Genomic DNA, 11,611 nt, shown 5'->3' with positions numbered 1-11,611 from the left:
TTCCTCTGATGAGATTTGTTTATCCTTACACTTAAGTTTTTTGTGGTTAATATATTGCTTTACCAAACCTCTGTTCTTTTCTTTACTGATATTTCATTCCTGGGGGGATTGAACTTGGAAGCAATCTTTTCTTATGTAGAAATAAGAAAGGGTACGTTTAAGAAAATGTCCTGGAATTTCAGGAAAGATGGAACTGATAGAAGCTACTAAAGCATCTGGTGGATATATGAGATCCCAGACAAGGAGATCAGAATTCACAGATATTACCTGACATCCCACAACAATAGCAATGATTAAATTCTTAATAACATGTAATATGCAAACCTTGTTAATCTACACCACTTTGATGAACAAGCACAGTGAGCTATTAGGTGGTTTTGGAATAATTTTATATACACATACATACATGTATACATCTACACATATGCAAGTATGTGTGATCATATGCATACACACAAATTCTTATTGTGTGTCAGAGACAGAGCCAGTTCGAGCCATCTTGAAAAGGAATCCACCACTGGCCAAACCTGAGCCAGTGAGCACTACTGGTTGTGTCTCTGTGACAACATATTTAAGAAAGCATAAAAATGACAGCAGCTGGGAGAGTAAGAAAATGTGAGTGAAACATCCCTACAGCCACCAAGGTGGCAGAAGGAGAGGGAGGAGGTGCTCAGGGCATTGGAGCAGAAGTTCCCCTGCAGTCCATGGAGAGGCCCATGGTGCAGGAGGCTGTCGGCCTGCAGCCTATGGTGTGCCATGTCAGATCATATATCTAGGCTACAGCTGGAGGAGGTGGACATGCCCTGAAGGATGCTGTAGCCTGTGGAGAGCCAACACAGGAGCAGGTTGTCTGTCAGGAGGTGTGCCCTGTGGGTGGCCCACGCTGTAGCAGTCCATTCCTGAGGAATTGCATCCTGTGGTACAGATCCATGCCGGAGCAGTTTTTGAAGAACTGCAGCTAATGGGAATACCACACTGGAGCTGTTCCTGAAGTACTGTGGGAGGGACCGCATGCTGGAGCAGTGGAATGAGGAAGAAAGAGTGGCAAAAATTAATTGTTATGTACTGACCGTAGCTCCCATTCTCCCTCCCACTGCATTGCTCAGGGAGAGGAAGTAGAAAAATTTAGATTGAAATTGAGCCTGGAAAGAAGAGGACTAGGAGGAAGCTGTTTATTTGTTTATAGTTCTCACTGCTCTACCCTGTTTTTAATTGGCAATAATTTAAATTAATCTTCCCCAAACTAAGTTTTGCCCATGATGGTAATAGATGAGTAATCTCCCTGTTCTAATATGAAAACCTACCAGCTTTTCAACTGTATTTTCTTCCCCCATCTTGCTGAGGAGGCAGAATGTGAGAACGGCTTGGCAGGCACTAGTTGGCCAGCCAAGGTCATCCCACTGTGGGGACAGAAGGTAAAATTTTATCTTTTGTCTAATATCTCTTTCATGAAATCTTACACTTGTAACCTTTTGAAAAAGGTAATGATATCAAAATACTGAATCTTCTACATTAAGGTATTTTGCAGTACACTCAGCCAACTCTCGTCCTTATTTTAATTCTGCTTAGAGATAGAAGTCAGTCCTTTCACCAAGATGTTTAAGGATAATTCAAATAAATGGGAGTTGGACAGCATGAGTGACATTGTTTCAGAGTAAAGAGTTTTCAGAAATAAGTAGAGTAAAGAAAGGATAATAGCTGCTAAAAGAAAGTTTTGAATTGTCTATGCTTGCATTTCCCAATAGCAAATAGGAGAAGAAGTGCTTTATGTCCTTATTTTTTGTAAAACATTTGTGTTCTGATGGTCCATTCAGCTGGCATCTGTGACCCTGGCTTCCAGAGGAGATAGCACAACAAACATTAACAGTAAAAGACATAACTGCTAGTATCCTCAGGACAATTTCTTTTTCCATTTCATTATTGTGATACACTGGAGAAACTTAAAAAGCTTCATTAATCCAAATAAATCTACAAAATTCACAGTTACTACCTTCCTTTAAATCTGGAATTTGACTAAAATCTATTTAAATATTGGAATAGTTTAAAATTTGTCATCTGATAATTACTCATATTATTATATTCGCAATAAATATACACTGTTCTCTGTATCTGGCTTCCATCAAAGTTATCTTTTTTTTCTCAGTGTCTTTAGCAAAATGTAGAAGACTATTTCTTCATCATATAATCATAGAATAATAGAATGATTGGATTGGATTGGATTGGATTGGATTGGATTGGATTGGATTGGACTGGAAGAAACCATAAAGGCCATCTAGTTCAAGTGCAAGGGACCCCTTCTACTAGATCAGGTTGCTCCTATCCTGATCTATCTCCATCCAATCTGGCCTTGAACACTTCCAGGGATTGGGCATCCACAGCTTCTCTGGGCAACATGTTCCAGTGTCTCACCACACTCAAAATAAAGATTTTTTTTTCCTAATTTCTATTCTATTCTATTCTATTCTATTCTATTCTATTCTATTCTATTCTATTCTATTCTATTCTATTCTATTCTATTCTATTCTATTCTATGCTATGCTATGCTATGCTATGCTATGCTATGCTATGCTATGCTATGCTATGCTATGCTATGCTATTCTATTCTCTCTCTCTCTATATATATTATATATATTATATAGATAGAATAGAATAGAATAGAATTATATATAATATATATAATATATATATATATAGAGAGAGAATAGAATAGATATTAAATCTATATAATATATAGATATATATATTATAACCTATCCTCTTTTAAGTTTAAACCCTTACCTCTTGTCCTATTATTTCACTCCCTAATAAAGGGTCACTCTTCATCTTTCTTGTAGGCACCCTTTAAGTACTACAAGATCATTCTAGAGCCTTCTCTTCTCTAGGCTGAACAATTCCAACTCTCTCAACCTCTCTTCACAGGAGAGGTGCTCCAGTACTCCGATCATCCTTGTGGTCCTCCTCTGCTTTAATTGGTCTCCTTATGAAATTTTTAATGTTTTTCTCATGGTGGGATCCCCTCAGCTGAATTCAGTACTTCAGGTAAGGTCTCATGAGAGTGTAGTAGAGAGGAAGAATCACCTTTTTTGACCTGACTTTTTTTTTTTTTTTTTAATGCAGCTCACAAAACTCTTTGCTTACTTGGGAGAAAAAAAAAAAAAGAAAAAAAAAAAAAGAAAAAAAAAGAAAAAAAATCCCACTTAAACAAAATAAAACAAGAAACAACCACATATCCACATTTACAAATGAACCCCCAGATAGTAGGGCTTTTTTAAAAAATACATATCCCCACTGCCATTAAAAACAGTCTTTCAGATTGATAGGCAACGAGGAACGGCATCCTCCATACATGTAGGTTGTCTGAATCATTATATGAGTGATGATTCAACTGATTTATTGTAGATATTTATGACAGGTTTCCATATTTGAATTAGCCACCTTGGAGTCTCTTGTGGTAACAGAGAAATTGCTTGTGACAATAATTGGTCTTATGTGATACTAAGGTATTACATCTTTTTGCTCTGACGGTGAATATACTGGCTTACAGTCAGAATCACTTGAAATTGAGAATTTTCTATGCTTCTTTCTCTTCATCTATTTTAAACCATCTTGAACTGCATAACCTCATATTATCTGCAAATGAAGTCATTAGCTATGAAAATGAACATTTTAATGGGACCAAATTACTTAGAGAACTCATTGAATTTCTGCCCTTTTAGCTGTGAGAATGTTTCTTTAAAAAAATATATATATAAAATAAAAAATAACCTTTTTATTGATGATATTTGCTGCAGTGACTGCATTATTATGGCCATAATCATGTAATTGCATTATATTGTTTTTAACTGGAACATTGAAATAGCCATCAGAAATGCTAGGCACGAAGTGCAGGTCTATAGGCATATGCTAACTTTCTTCTGCACTGGTGGAGATGTAGGTTGTTTAGGGTTATCGTTAGATTAAGACCTGAACCTTTTTCATTATATTGCTGTTCTCTCATGTATTTAAGGCTATTAAAGTCTAATCTCGACTTTCTGATCTTTTAAAGTTTATCATAATGAGTCAGTTTTATTCAGTGGAAGAAATCCTCTGATGTATCTTTTAAACATAAGAGAACCATTTTTCAACATGTTCAATTATGATAGTGGGAAAAGAAAGTCACAGCAATTTCAGAGTCTCCTAATTCCATGTACAGAGCAAAGGTCAACGCTTTCATATTCAAGTGCTTGTCATTAGGACTTCAGAGTGCAAACCATTTATTCCTGTTTTTGCCTCATAAAAAGAAAAGAGCTTGTTCAAATTAGGCTGGAGAATCCAGCTGCAAACACTCCCAGACAAATAAGTAATCATTTTTCTCTCATGTCTCATTCTTCTGCAAATTTCATATTGTTTCCTGTCTTCAGCCCACACTTTTAATTAAAAAAAAAAAAAGAGAGAGAAAGAAAAAAATAAAAAAGAAAAAAGAAAAAGAGAAAAAAAAAAAAGAAAAAGAGTAAAAGGGAAAAGAGAAAAGAGAAAAAGAAAAGGTTGACTAAAGTTCATTAATGTCCTTAATGTCCTTCAAACTTTCAAATAGAAATACCAATGTCATTGTTTGTTTTTGAAAATATGTTTAAGTTCAGTAAAGAAACATAAAAGATCTGAATATTATGCAATTTATTTGAGTTTAATTCCATTAATCATACCTGCATTTGCTTTGGCTGAAATAGTGGTCTGATATGTAAATTTTTCATAATAATCAGCCAACTACTTAATATAACTGTTTTATATTAACAAAACCAAAATGCTGTGAAATTGGCTCTAACTTGAGTAAGCATCTGTGTTTGTGATTTGTCATAATAAGCTGTCAGGTGTTTCAGTAAGTGCTAAGTGTTTATATTTCTATAATGCTGCCAGTCTTAGCAAAACTGGTGACAACACAAAGTCATAATATAGACTGTTCTCAGAGCGAAACATGAGAAAATAAAATAGATTTGTAGAATCAATTCAATCTTCATATTGTAACATCCAGCAGTCATAGATAATGGCCAGGGAAAGGAGGTGGAAGAAGGTGGATTGGGTGGGTGGGGGAAGGTATTTTTGGTTTATTTACTTGGTGCAGGGGAATGGGAGAGCAGGGGTTGCGATTAGTCTATAGCACTTCGTGTCTGCTCCTCCTTCTCGGTCACTCTCTGCCCCTGCTCCATGTGGGGTCCTCCCATGGGATGCCATTCTTCCCAAACTGGTCCTGTGAAGGCTGCCCACAGACAGCAGCTTTTCAAGAACTGCTCCCACATGGCTCCGTACCACAGGGTCCTGTGGTGGTTTTACTCAGGTGGGCAGCTGAGCTCCACCACAGCCTCTCTCTCACTCCCCCTCCTCAAAGAGGAACAGGGAGAAAATACAATGAAAAGGGCTCAAAGGTTGAGATAAGGACAAGAATATCACACAGTAATTATTGTAATGGGCAAAACAGACCCTGCATAAGGAGATAGTAAGATTTATTGCTTATTACTAACAAGCTAGAGAAGTGAGAAACAAAGGAAAGAAACCAAAAGCACCTCCCCCTCCTCCCCTCCACCCCCTTCTACCTCCTCCCCCCGAGTGGCGCAGGGGAATGGGGGAATGGGGGTTATGGTCAGTCTACAGCACTTCTTCTCTGCCTCCCCTTCTCAGTCACTCTCGTCCCCTGTGCTGTGGGGTCCCACCCACGGGATGCAGTCCTTGATGAACTGATCCGGCGTGGGCTTCCCACAGGCAGCAGCTCTTCCAGAACTGCTCCAGATATGGGTCCGTACCACGGGGTCCACCCCTCAGGAGAAAACTGCTCCAACCTGGCTCCCCTACAGGCAGCAGCTCCTGCCAGGTCACCTGCTCCTGCGTGGGCTCCTCTCCACAAGCTCCAGTCTGGAATCTCTGGCAGGGTTCTTCCACAGGCGGCAGCCTCTGTTGGTGCAGGTCCACCTGCTCCACCATGGTCTCCTCCACAGGCTGCAGTGTGGAACCCTGCTCCACCGTGGTACTCCGTGGGCTGCAGGGGGACATCCTGCTTCACCATGGCCGCAGGGTACTTCTGCTCCGGTGCCTGGAGCACCTCTCCCCCTCCTTCTGCACTGACCTTGGCACCTTCAGGGCTGTTTGTCACTCTTCTCACTCTCCCAGCTGCTGTGTGTTGCAGCATTTTTTTTCCCCTGTCTTAAATATGTTCTCACAGAGGCACAAAACAACATCGCTTATGGGCTTGGCTCTTGTCAGCAGTGGGGCCCTTACCAAACATGGGGCAGCTTCTAGATCCTTCTCACAGAGACCACCCCTATGGCCCCCTGCTACTAAAACCTTGCCACGTAAACCCACTACAGGTCCAGGAGCAAACTGCTCCAGCACGGGTCATCCATGGGCAGCAGCTCCCCCCAGAGCCCCTGCTCCTGTATGGGCTCCTCTCCATGGGCCACAGCATGGAGATCTGCTCCATGTGGTACCCATGGGCTGCAGGGGCACAGCCTGCTCCACCAGGGGCCTCTCCACAGGCTGCAGGGGAATTGGTGCTGCCTGCCTGGAGCACCTCCTGCCCTCCTGCTGCACACACCCTGGGGGCTGTGAGGCTGTTTCTCATGTCAGCTCATACTGACCATGGGTCCACAGAGCTGTTTCTCACTCCTCACTCTCCCAGATGCTGTTGCGCAGCAGTTTTCTTTTCTTAAATCTACTTTCACAGAGGCACAACTAATGTCATTCACTGGCCCTATTCTGGTCAGTGGTGGGCTCTTATCTGACATAGGGAAGCGGCTACCAAAACCTTGTCACATAAACCCAATGCAAGTTTATAAAATATTTTTTATATTAGCTCTCCCCAGGCTGCAGCAGAACTTGTGCTGCATGCCTGAAGCACCTCCTGCCCTCCTGCTGCACACACCCTGGGGGCTGTGAGGCTGTTTCTCACTCCTCTTTCTCTCCCAGCTGCTGTTTTGCAGCAGTGTTATTTTTTATTTCCCCCCTTTCTTCAATCTGCTCTCACTGTTTTTCAAACAACGCTGCTTATTGGCTCAGCTCTGGACAACTGTGGGTCCCTTATCTAACATGGGGAAGCTTCTGGATTCTTATGGGAGAAGGCACCCCTATGTGTCCCACCCCAAACCTTGCCACATCAACCCACTACACCCTCAAGCAGATTCCTGTTTCCTCCAGGATACTACTGCCCGTAATATCAGCCCTGTAGAAACTTCAGTCATTTACACCAGTCTAGTGTGTACTCTGGTAGCTCTGTCTTGAGTCTGCTTACTTTTTGGAGGGTGGCTCCATAAGACTGGAAAGGAAGGATCATCTTTGTGAGTGGTTTTTGCTTTTTTGTCACTTAGATATTCTAATGCAAAGAAAACAAAAAGCTTCACTAAATGAAAATGGTTTTGCACCTATTTTGTAAAAGTAAAAATTTGCTTTTGAGGAAAAGAGTAAATGCTGTTTATTGACAATAAATAAATAAATAAATATTAAAGGAAGGATTGCTTCATTGCTTTTTATAAACTTTGTAACTCTATCCCACAAGTATTCAGGGTCACTATACCTCTGAATTCATTTCAGAGGGTTCAATTGGTTTTGCTTAAATCTTGAAAAGCAGATTACAGAATTGAAAGCTTAGTGTGTGACTGAAGGCAATCCTTTAATTTTTCTCTGCCTTCTTTTGTAGCTCACAAAGTTTCCTTTACGATTGCTGGAAAAGCTTTACATGACTTTTCTATGTAAGAGGGTCAGGGAAAGAAAAGGCTAATCATTCAAATTCTGAATTCACTATACAGGTTGCAACATTTATCACATAACGTGGTACAGCACCAACAAACCACTTATCAAAAAATTGACATGCTGAAAGTCAGGAAAACACACAAATATTTTATGATTTTTATTTGCCTACTATGTAAGTGTAGAATTAAGACAAATCCTGACCATATCTTCTGAAAATTCCAAATAAATTAATTATGGTATAGTTAGAAATCCTTATTTCCAAGGCAACCAGAAAAAAAAATGTTCTGGGTTCAAACTGAGACTGTCAGTCTGACCTTGGTGCTTAGTGGACAAGGGAAAGACTGTGGATGGTGTTTACTTAGACTTTGCAAAGTATTTGGTACTGTTTCCTGCAGCCTTCTAGGGAAATTGGCTACAAATGTACAGTTCACTGCGTGAAAAACTGGCTGCAGGAAGAGGCCCAAAAGATCATTGTGAATGGAGTTAAATTTGGTTGGTAGCCAGTCACCATTGGTATTAGGCAAAGCTAAGTACTGGGGCAAGTTTTGGGTAACATTTTTGTCAGTGAGGGGACTGAGTGCACCCTCAGTAAGTTTGCAGGCAACACCAAGTTGCAGGGGAATGTTGATCTGCTTGAGAGTAGGAAGGCTTTGCAGAGAGGTAGGCTAGATTGATGGGCTGTGTCCAACTGTATGGCACTCAACAATGCTAAACGCTGAGCGCTGCTATTGAGTTATAACAACCCCATGCAGCAGTAATAGGATTGGGAAAGAGTGGCTGGAAAGCTGCCCAGAAGAGAAGGGCCTAGGTTTGAAGGCCAGTGAAGATGACCAATGCCATCCTGGTTTGTATCAGAAATAGTGTGGCAAGCAGGACTACGAAAGTGATTGTCCTGCTGTACTCAGCACAGGCAAGACCACACCTCAAATACTGTGTTTGGTTTTGAGCCCCTTACTACAAGAAAGATCCTGAGTTGCTGAAACACATTCAAAGAAGAACAATGAAGCTGGTGAATGGACTAGAAAACAAGATTTATGAGGAGTGATTGAAAAACTGTGGTTGTTTAGACTGAAGAAAAGGAAGCTGAGAGGAGGCCTAATTTCTCTCAACTACTACCTGAAAGGAGGATGTAGTGAAGTGGGTGTCAGTCTCTTCTCAGGTTACAAATGAGAGGACGTGAGGAAACATACTCAAGTTATGCTGTGGATGTTTCAGTTGGTTATTAGGAAGAATTTCCCAATGGAGAAGATGATCAAACATTGGAATGAGCTGCCCAGGGAAGCGGTGGAGTTGCTATCTGTGGTGGTTTTACTGTGCTGGGCAGCTAAACATCACAATTGTTCTCTAACTCCCCCTCCTTAGATGAGGAGGGGAAGAAGTAAAGCAAAGAACAACTCGCAGGTTGAGATAAGGATAATTTAATTAAAGGAAAATAATAATAATAATAATAAAATAAATATTATTATGAACTAAACAATTTAACTAAAGGGAAAAAAAAAAAAGGAAAAGGAGGAAAACAAACAAATAAAACAAATGAAGGCTATGTGAAAGTGCAGAGGAAAGAAATTACTCTCTACTTCCCACAAATGAGCGATGCTTGACCACGTCCTTGAAGCAGGGCCTCAATGCATGTAGCTGGTGTTCGGGAGGAGGACCGACGTTTTCACGACGAGAGCCCACCCGTCCCCTTTTCTTCCTGTTTCCACTTCTTATTGATGAATGTGACATCATATAGTATGGAATATCCCTTTGGTTGGTTTAGGTCAGCTGCCCTGGTGATTTTTCTCTTCTCACTTTTTGCCCACCTCCCAGGAGGGTTAGAGAGAGGCCCGATGCTGTGCCAGCACTGCTCAGCAGTAGAGACAACACTGGTGTGATACCACTGCTGTTCCAGCTGCAAATGAAGAGCACAGCACTGTATGGGCTGCTGCAGTGAAAGTTAACATTCCAGCCAGACCCAGTACAATCTCCACCCCTTATTCCATAACATTTGTGTCACACTCAGATCCCCATACTTTAGCGTACAAGTATTCTCATCATTATTCCTTGTCCTTTAACAGGACAAGGATTTAACAGGACAGGATTAATAGGCAGGTGTATCTTTTCATTCCATAGGTCTTTCTTGGAAAATGTTCATAAGAACTGTTGATGATTAGGTCTTCATCGGCCATAGTGGCCACTCAGGGCAGGTGGAGTTGGATGTCTGGACGCCAGCACCAGCTTAGCTCAAGTAGTTGTTGCACTGCCCGGCTCCTTGCAAAGTTGACCTGTCGTTGATCCTGCAGCATCTTCCTACAACATATAACTTAGATTACAGATTAGTTTTCTCTCAAGGTCAAATCTCCTTGAGGCACACACTTGATGTCCCCATTCTTTTGCATGACCCACCAGGTATACCCTGGTCCTAGGGCAAAGACAATCCCATGAGTGGGTTTACCTTTTCCCGAGGCAGGAGCAACCCACACTGCCTTCCCCATCCACCTTCCTACATGCACTACGGGGACTTTAGCTCCTTTCACTGTGTGTAGGGGTTTTGTTTCAGCAGGACCAGCATGGCTGTCAGACACCCTATTGTTAACTTGCCAAGTGGCTTCTGGTAGATTTATGTCCCATTGTTTCCATGTCCCAGCACCCAATGCTCGTAACATAGTCTTTAACAGTCCATTGTACCTCTCAACCTTCCCAGAGGCTTGTGGGTGATAAGGGATGTGCCTCTTGGCCCAGGAGGTAACAAGATTGTTAACATTCCAGCTAGACCGAGTACGCCATCCCTGGAGGTATTTAAGAAACCTGTGGATGTGGTGCTACAGAAAAGCATGTTTTAGTGGTACGTAGGTGGATGGTTGGACTTGATGATCTTAAGGGTCTTTTCCAACCTAAGAGATTTTATGATTCTATTCTAAATCTGTTACTGTGGGGTCTCTGGCATCCTAGTGGGAAGCAAGAGGCAGTGCATATTTCTCTGTTGGGTTATGATAATCCTCCCAAGCATGACAATTTCTGTTTTCCTGAATTTACTTAATTGAAGATGACTGAAGTCCCACATCTCCTGTTCTCAGTTCAAATCTACATTTTATCATATTATGACACAGGTGTTTTATGCACACCAGTAGGAATCCTGGAAATTGATTTTTACAGAATATGTCCTTTGTGAATACATGCATAAAAGAGAAAAAGGTGATGCTGGCCACAAAGAAGCACAGCTTGATCTATTTATCTGTTTCAAATGAAACAAAAATAACTAGAAATTCTGTAATTCTGTAATTCTGTAACTCAAAACAATTTGATGGCAAAAGCAGTGATCTTTCTACATCTCTCCCTTACTATTAACTCAAGATATAAATAAGTCCTAAGAGGCCCTGTAATCACAATTCCTATTCAGCCATTTCCATTTCCTACAGAGTTTCCACTGTTTCCTCTATACAAAACTTAAGTGAGACCTTTGATAATAAAACATTTATTTTTAATAGTGCTAAGCAAGATTCACCCACATCCCCTTGGGAGCTACATCTTCAAATGGTTGAAGCAGAAAAGTCACAATTGAATATATTAAGTTTGACTTTTAAGAATGTGAATAGTTTTACATTCATTTGCAGCTGGGTAATTGATTGTTCTGCTGTTTTAAAAGTGGAAGTATGAGCCTTCTTTTTACATCTGATCTCAAGTTTAGCATCAAACTAGCTTAAAAGCTAACTTCAGAGAATAAAAATAGCTTTCTATTAGATAGATCTTATGATGCATCAAAGCGCATATGACTTCCACAGCAGCTTAATTAATTTCTTTATCTGTCCTTAATGCATGAACCTATCCGATAAATCTGAATCAGATCTGACCAAGAAGTGGGCATATCTAAGACTCAGTTATGTCTATGCCATAAAAGAACATTTGGGATATTCTT

Source organism: Anas acuta, chromosome 3, assembly GCF_963932015.1.
Source record: "Anas acuta chromosome 3, bAnaAcu1.1, whole genome shotgun sequence".
In the NCBI taxonomy this organism is placed as follows: domain Eukaryota; kingdom Metazoa; phylum Chordata; class Aves; order Anseriformes; family Anatidae; genus Anas; species Anas acuta.
The sequence above is the reverse complement of the archived record's forward strand: the minus strand, read 5'-3'. Positions refer to the sequence as shown.